At 32.6% G+C, this 9,548-nt stretch overlaps 1 non-coding gene across 1 annotated transcript; it reads left to right on the top strand.

The window, feature by feature from the left end:
- Window positions 1–425: 425 nt before the first annotated feature.
- Window positions 426–532, top strand: LOC121204323 (small nucleolar RNA R71). Its single transcript, XR_005899250.1, has one exon. It is a non-coding gene; the product is annotated as a small nucleolar RNA R71 (small nucleolar RNA).
- Window positions 533–9,548: the final 9,016 nt, after the last annotated feature.

Below are 9,548 nucleotides of genomic sequence, written 5' to 3'. Positions count from 1 at the left end.
TATAGTTATTACTATAAGGGTTATTTTGAGGCCTAGAATTATTACCCATATAATTGACTTGCTCATTCTCTATGCTAGGACCGAAGGGTAAACATTCTGAATGATTCATTCCACCTCTATTTGTATCACATTGCATCATCAAATGTACTCGCATAGAAAGATATAAACCATCAATTTTCTTATTTAATCATTCTATCTGGTTTGATAACATGGTGACTGCATCTAAATTAAAGACACCGATGGCCTTTATCGACTTTGTCCTCATGGTTTGCCACTGATAATTATTCAGTGCCATATCCTCTATAAACTCATAAGACGTTTTGGGTAGTTTATTGTTAAGCGTTCCACTGGCTGCTACATCGATTAATTACCTAGTTGAGGGATTCAAACCATTGTAGAAGGTTTGAACATGCAACCATAAGGGCAACCCATGATGAGGGCACCTTCTCAATAAGTCCTTATACCTCTCCCATGCATCATATAGCATCCCTAAATCGATCTGAACAAAGGAAAAGATATCATTCATCAACTTGGTTGTTTTAGCATATGTGAAGTATTTCAACAAATATTTCTCGATCATTTGAGCCCATGTAGTGATGGAATCTCGTGGTAAAGAGTTTAACCATTGTTTAGCTTTGTTTTCCAATAAGAATAGGAACAACTGTAAGTGAATGGCATCATCAGTGGTGCCATTTATCTTAAAAGTGTTGCAAATTTCCAGGAAATTTGCTAAATGAGTTTTTGGATCTTCGTCTTGCAACCCGTTGAACTAAACATATTGTTGTACCATCTGAATAATGTTTGGCTTCAGTTCAAAATTATTTGCAGCAATAGTGGGTCACACAATACTCGATTCAGCCCTAGTTAGAGTGGGGTTGGCATAATCGTACATAGTACGAGGAATAAGAGCTGCAACAACTGCAGGAGGTAGCTGAATATTCTGATTATCACTCATCTCCTCAGTAGTAATGTTGTCCTCTTATTCGTCTACTATATCCTATCAACTCTGCCTTGCTTCTCTACGATTTCTGCGAGCTGTACTTTCAATTTCGCTGTCAAAAAGTAATGGTCTCGACAAATTTCTTCTAGTCATAAACCAAATGAACCTGCCAAAAGCAAATGAAAAGGAAAAATTAGAATGTAAAATTAAACTAAAACAAAAATATAAAATAAATGGTTAAATTAATAAAAATAAAGTGTTCCTAAAATTTTAGTCCTCAGCAACGACGCCAAAAACTTGATGTGTCTCACGTGACTAACTAGGCAAGGGCACCTATCGATAGATAGTATAGCTATGGTGAGTAGAGATATCGTATCCACAAGGACTAAAAGTATTAGTAATTATTGTTTTCTTATTATTTAGCCGACAAATTGGAGTGATGTGCTTTAAACTAATTTAACTAAGAACTTAATAGAGAATGAATAAGGAAAATAATCGAAAGATAACCAATAAGAGAGACAATACCCAGGAAAGAATCCACCTAGACTTCACCTATTATTATAAATCTGAATTAAACGATTTATTAACTTGGTATCTTGATCCGTAGAAATCCCTAAATTATGCTAATATCTCTCTTGAGAATAAGAGCAATTGACTCTAGGATGATTAATTGAAATCTCTTTTTAATTAAAACCTCTATCGTCACATTAACTCAATCTATGGATTTCCTTATTAGGTTTGACTCTAATCCGGTAGATTTATGTCGTCATATTTCTAGGATTGGTTGCAACTCGACTCAATTATGCTAGATCTACTCTTAAACATGGACTTTTCCTCCACTGAATTAAGCACATTAAACATGAATTAATATCTCAAAAATATTAAAACAAGAAATAAACACACATAATTGAGAACAAGAATCAAGTATTTATTGTATAAACAAAAATTAAATAATAGAATTCATCATAGGTTTCATCTTCCATAGGTATCTAGGGAATTTGTTCATAATTTTATGTAAAAACATCTCAAAGTCAGAAAAACCACAAGAAACAAAGAAACTCGTAAAAACTTCAAAAGAAATTAAAAAAAGGTCTTCGATCTTAATGGGAATTTGCTTTAGAGTTGGGTCCAATGGTGTTCTTTGAGTTGTTTCTTTAATATTCTCTTACGGCTCCTATATCTCTTCTTCTATTTGGTATTTAGACTTTAGAATGATCAGAAAGCCTAAAAATTACGTTTTCCGTGTGTTTGGGAAGCAGGTTGCAACATTGACACGGGCTAGCACATGGCTGTGTGTCCAACCCATGTGGCTCCTAAAATCTACTCTTTTTCTCCAATTTTTGCTCATTTTCTCTCCTTTTACTCCCAAATGCTCACCTAAGTATAAGAACATGAATTAAAAGGATTAGGAGCATCAAATTCACCAATTTTCATAAATAATCATCCAAAAATGCATTAAGAATGAGATTAAAATATATTAGTTTTATCATTTATCATAACAATTTATCCATTTTAAATATTAGTGGCCGGTTGATGGCTTTTAAACTCGGTGATAATGTTTATTATGTTATATTATTAAGTTAATAATAAGTAAAATGTGTTAATAATTAAAAGAAAAAGACACCAAAAATATCATTCATCATCTTTTACACTTCAAAAGTTGATTCCTAGAACAAAGAATACCTAAGCTCATGTCCAAGTTTTGCTCTTCAATTGGTGAGTCGATTTTTATCCCTTTATAATTTTTATATTTTTGGAATCCCGAAGCTTAATTTAGCTAGCACAAGGATTAATTTGTAAAAATTTCAAAGATTTTAAAAGTTTTCATTAATGATTTTTGAAGATTTTGGTGCTAAATGATTGCATGTTAAGCTCAATTGTTAAGTGGGACTAATTTGTAAAGTGGATTTTGTCTGTTTTAAGTCTAAGGACTAAAATGTAAAATGTGTTAAATTTGATGTGAAATTTCTAAAAAATTTGTTTCCATATAGTTAGAGAAGGACGAAATTGAACATTGTTTTAAAAATAAAGCTTAAATATGAAAGTTATGGTGATTTCGATTTAAGGACTAAATTGAATAAAATGTAAAAGTTTAGAGAAATGTTGTAAAATAAAATTAATAGCTCATATGCATATATATGATTGTGGTAATGCATTTTGGATTTATAAATTGAACTTAATTATTATATAGATCAAGGGTTGAATCGTACGAAGGAAAATCGGAAAAAATAGAAATTACAGAATAGTCCTTACGATCAAATTCACTAGTCGGTTATCTTAGGTAAGGTCATAGAGTATTGAAATGTGTTTATATGTATTGATAGTGGCTAAATTCTGTATATAAAATTATATATTGTTAAATTGTGAATTTTACAAGGTTTATAATTTAGTACTAAATGTGAGAAATAAAAAGATCTAATTGAAAGTTTTAATACTTGTGAAACATGATTCATGAGGGTTTGGAATGAGTGTGATTTGATTATGGCATGTGTACTAAAAACATGGATATACAGCCCGTTTTTGAGTCAAATTGGAATAGTGGTTTTGGAACCATAAATCCTAGGTAAAAATATTTATTTTGTTATTTTATTAAAGTTTACAGCATGATAGAATTATTGTGTGGAAGTTTCGTAAAGAAATTTTACTGTTCGAATGTTTAATTCAGTAAAAAAGGACTAAATTGCGTATAGCGTAAAACTTTAGCTAAAATTGTCAAATAACTATAAAACATTAAAGTACAGGTCCTTAAGTAGTAAATAGACCATTTATGGTCAGTGGATGATGATAGCATGGCAATTGATGTAATTTTTATTATAAAAAGTAAATTAGAAATTAAGTTATAATTTAATTAAACAAAACCAAATTCATTTCATTCATCTTTGTTATGAACTGAAAATAGAAAAGAAAATAAGGGTTTGAAGCATCCATGGTTTCGGCACACTCCTAGCTTGATTAAGGTACGGTTTTAGCTCAGTTTTTAATAATTTCTATATTTTAGTAATCATTGTTTCGTATTCTAGTCCGCCCATACCTTAGATTTTGAAACTATTAAAGATTTAACATGTTTCCATTGTTGAATAATTGAGTTCTTTGATGTTTAATGATGGATTATGAAAGTTTATTGATAGTTAAACTAGGTTTGTAAAGTGATTTTTTGACAAAAATGTCAGAAATGGATTAAATTGAGAAAATGTAAAACTAGGTGGTTAAAAGTGTGAAATAATGAAAGATATGGGCTGTTAGGAGTCCCTATGAAATTCGACTAGGCATGGTTGGTACTAAATTGCATGCATTTGCAATTTATGTGATCATGACTAAATTGTAAATAATGTGAAAGTATAGGGGAAAATGTGTAAATTTACCAAAAATTTGAATTATGGACTAAATTGAATAGACTGAATGCTGAATGTGTTGAATTTGATAATATATAGATCGAGATAAGCCGAGATTGAATTTAGATTGGGGAAAAAGGAAGATTGACGAATAACCGATAGTTTTTATCCGAGTGACACGAGGTAAGTTCGTATAATTAGAATCGAACTTCTAAATACTTGTGTTTATTTGAAATGTATGTATATAATTGAGAAATTGATATAATTGGATTATGAGTGCCTAATTGATATAGATTGATGGTTACCGAGTCCCGTTTGAACCGTATGAATTCGTAGGATACGAGTGACATGTCACTAGGGTTACCGTCTTGGTCGAGCTCCTGCATTTGTTGCGGACTCACCACAGCTCGTATGAACTTATCGATATATCATTTCCTAAGAGCTTACTATTCTCAACTCATATGAGCTTACTATTCAACTCGTCAGAGCTTACTGTTTTAGCTCAATAGAGCTTACTGTTCATCACAGGAGGAGCTTACTGATCATGGCTCAAAAGAGCATAAATGATAATGAATTGACGAATTGCTGATGTATATCACCTGAGTATCCTTTAAAGTTCAAGTAGGTTCAACGGACATAAATTCTATTTATACTGATAAGTACTGTTATTGAATGAATTATTGATTATATGATTGAGAATGAAATGTTGAATACAATATATATTGAGTATTGAATTGTGATAATGGATGATTTCATGTGTTATATGACTAATCTATGGATGAATGTTTGCGTTAGGCATTTGGAAATTGTATGGAGATTACCTTAATTATTTATATTGATTTGATACAAATGGTAAGTTTAATTCTAAATTATACGGGCTTACTAAGCTATAAAGCTTATTCTATTTCTTTTTCTATGTTTTATAGAGGTTCATTAGCTCACTCGTTTCAGACAAGTCTGAGTTTCACATCACACTTGTAACACCCCTTACCCGTATCCGCGGCTAAAACAGAGTACGAGGCATTACCGGACATAATCATAAACAAACATGCAAATCCGAGCTGTAATTTTTCATTCTCTGTAAAAACATTCATACATATGCATGATGACCCTTAAATAGGCCTACGAGGCCCTAAACTTACTTTGAAAGTAGTTAAGGACTAAACTGGACACTTCAGAAGTTTCGGGAAAATTTGGAAAAATTTTCCATGAAACCCAGTCACACGCCAGTGTGGGCGCAGGAACACGCCCGTTTGCCCTGGACACGCCCGTGAGCCCTAGACACGCCCGTGTCCTTAGACCATGTAACTCTCTGACTATGACGTTAGCAAGCAAATCGAACCACATGGCCAAGCCACATGCCCATGTGCTAGGCCGTGTGACGAATTAAATTCTCACAAAAATGCTACAGACTCTACATGCCATGTCCCCAGGCTGTGTCCCCCACACGGCTAAGACATACGGTTGTGTCTCAACCCGTGTGGCCAATACTCAGGCTATTTTCCAAGCCTTTTTGTTGCCTTAATTTTTCACAAACTTAACCACTTTAAAGACACATATTATAGCATTAATTAATGATTTAGCATGTCTCACTAAGGCACGTTTTTAACAACCAACTATAACATATTACCCAATAATTAATCTCTACTTATTCTTCAAATGTCCACGTTCAATCATCAACAACTTAATGCTAATTTACACGTTTATTCCATAGCCATGACCACGCCGAATGGTCCTAAAGCATTCATTATGTACATGTGCCATACATTACCCATTCATAGCAGACAAACATAATCACATCACAAAGCACGAACACACCGCATGGATAATTTGGCTTACAAGCCACAACCAGTGTAAGCCACCTCTCATGGGTATATACAATAAATCATTTCAAGCCAATACATTTGGCTATTCATAACAACATCTATCATCAAAACAAAGTCTCTGTAGCATGCCACTCACTTGAAAACGCTTAACATATATACATATATATATGTCAGCTTCCCTAAGTTGATGACTTGATAGTGTAATACTGCCTCTGACAATCTCCAACCTCGAGCTAACTTGTCAACACTAAAGAAATGAAAAGGAGGAAGTAAGCTTTACGCTTAGTAAGTCGATATCAAAATAATAAGCAAGATGCTAACATGCTTCTTAAGATAATACAACCATAATTGCACTTATATTTATATTCTGATCATACTGTCTTCTCAAGTCATAGTTACCAAATTATTTATATCTAGAGCTACGAAGCTTCAAATTAAGATGCAATAATTTTTCATGAAACTAAACTCACATTTCTTCTTACCATAAAATTTTCAGAATTTTTGGTCTATCCAATAAGTATAGTTTATTCTTTAAAATTACCCTTATTTCGCTGTCTAGCAGTTTCGACCTCTCATTACTTTGAATTAATTATCCCATAGTTCAGGACTTGGATAATTCTCTTGTATATTTCTCTTGAAAATAAACTCATTAAAGATTTTAATAATATAAATTCCAGCCCATAATTATTTTTTTACAATTTCTAGTGATTTTCCCAAGTCAAAACAGGGGAATCCAAATTCATTCTGACTCTGTCTCACAAAATTTCAAATATCTCATAGTATGAAATTATTTTTCTTACACCATTTCCTTATATGAAAACATACTCAATAAGATTTAATTTCATGTATTATTCAGCCTCTAATTTGACTTTCACCATTTTTGGTGATTTTTCAAAGTCCTACAATGACTGTTGTCCAAAACTGTTTTAATGCAATATAATGATACTACCATAAGTTCCTTTTCAACTAATCATGAACTCACCATACATGATTCCATGTTCAATTTCACAATGCAAGCTAGCATGGTATTGAAAAAAATGAACAATCATAATTCATACATCTTAGCTCACCAAGGTCCCGACATTTCGAGGTCTCAATAAGCAAAAGCTTAATGTACATACCTATGCCATACTTTCTTAATCATATCATTCCACCTCTTAACCCAAAAATCTTGAATTGCTCGTTGAACCACCCAAAATACTAAAGGATGCTCAGGATTATCATACACCAATTTGAATACCAAAGCCATGTCCCATACATGGTCTTACATGGATCCATGTATCGTTGCCATATCCCGGATATGGTCTTATATAAGGTCTCATGTCAGTGCTGATGCCATGTCCCAGACATGGTCTTATATTAGCACACATGTCATTGTCGATGCCATGTCCCAGACATGATCTTAAACAGGCACAATTATCATTATTCACAGTGTCATAATATCTAAGTCCTAAGTATTCCTTCGGTCACCCGGGGATTCCGAGATACAAGGCTATCGCCAAACTTTTATTGAATCAACACGAGCCAATTTCATTAGGTCATACATTTTTATATCATACAATGTCAAACATTAAACACATAATGATCACAACATTATTGAATTTCTTACACACAACTTAATTGTCGAAATCTCATCGGGTACAACCATGTAGCAATTCACAAAACTCATGTAATAGTAATTTAACATTCATCACATTTTCCACATCATATTCATCATCCATAAATTCTTATAATATATTAAATCATACATTTTATGCCATAATAATAGATAATTACAATTCAAGCATGATATTGCATTATTATTACCATACAAACTTACCTCGAATCCAAGCACGACTAATTATTCCATTTTAGTCCATAATCTGGTACTTTCCCGTTTTAAGCCCGAATCTCGTTTCCCTTGATCTAAAATATCAAATTTAGCTTAATTATTAGTCACATTATTCATTGTGACCCAAAAATCATATTATGTTAAAATTACATTTTTGCCCCTAATTTTTATCATATTCACACTTTTGTCCCTAGGCCTGTAAAATGATTTTTATTCAGTTTCCTTGCATTTTAAGCCTATTTGAATCATTTTCATAGCTATAGCAGCCTCTAATTTCCACTAAATCACCCTTTTATGAACAATTTTACAACTTTTACAAAACGGTCCTTTCGGGCGTTTTCATCGAAAATCACTTAGTAAAAGTCGTTCCTCTAACCATAAACATTCATAATCTACCATTAAATCTCAAAATACCAGCATGTCACTCATGGGTAAGTTTTGAAAAATAAATCCTAGCTCAAAATAATGGTAGAAATAGGTAAATCAAGTTATCGGGACTTCAAAAACATAAAGAACATTAAAAACGGGGCTTGGGATCACTTACAAATGAGATTGGAAGCTTGAACCAAACCCTATCCATGGCTTCCATGGTATTTTCGGCTGGATGAAGAAGATGGGCATGAATTTGGCTTATTTTCCCTTTTTATTATTTCAATTATCAAAAGACCAAAATGCCCCTAACTTAAAAATATTCTATTTCACCCATTTCATGTCTATTTTTGTCCAACAATTCAAAAATTGTCTAATTATCATTTAAGGACCTCCAATTTAAAAACTCATAACAATTGGACACCCTTAACATGTAGAACTCAACTTTTGCACTTTTTACAATTTGGTCCTTTTGACCAAATTGAGTGCCCAAATGTTGAAATTTTCAAACGAAATTTTCACGAAATCATTCAGTGAAATTGTAGACCATAAAAATATAATAAAAATTATTTTTTTAAGTTGAATTTGTGGTCTCGAGACCACTATTCCTATTAAACCCTAATTCAGGATGTTACAACACTATCCAATTGCTGGTTGGTACTTTTGAACTTGTGGATAATTGTAAATATGGCATGTATAGGTTAGTTTTAATGATGATAATTATGGTTATTTAAGATTATGGATTTGGTACTTTTTGTGTAGAAACTAAGCCATATGATTTGGCTTATTTTGGTATCATGTTTTGGTTGTGTATAAGTGTTCAATTATAATATATGTTTTGGCAAGAAACAGATGAAATGAAAATGTGCAAATGATGTTTTGATATGTAGTTGACATATGAATGGATAATGCATGATATTAATTAAGTGATTGAGTACTAAATTGAATTGGTATATTATTTGTATGAAATGTTATGGAATGGTTGCCAATTGGGTTATGAAATGTTGTCATTTATGTTTGTGTATGCTTTTGTATTTAGGGTGGAAAAATGGCTTTGCAAATAGCCTATTTTTGTCCATACGGGTAGGGACATGGGCGTGTGTCTCAGTTGTATGTGACACATGGTCATGTTACACGGCCGTGTGTCCCCTGGTGTTGTAATTGAATTGAATTCAGTATGCTCCAAAGGGTCTCGCACACGGGCGTGTGACTTGGCCATGTTGCATAAGTTAGTATACCCTACTATTTTG

The sequence above is a fragment of the Gossypium hirsutum genome, chromosome A07, assembly GCF_007990345.1.
Source record: "Gossypium hirsutum isolate 1008001.06 chromosome A07, Gossypium_hirsutum_v2.1, whole genome shotgun sequence".
NCBI classification, from domain to species: domain Eukaryota; kingdom Viridiplantae; phylum Streptophyta; class Magnoliopsida; order Malvales; family Malvaceae; genus Gossypium; species Gossypium hirsutum.
This window is presented reverse-complemented; position numbering and strand designations above follow the sequence as displayed.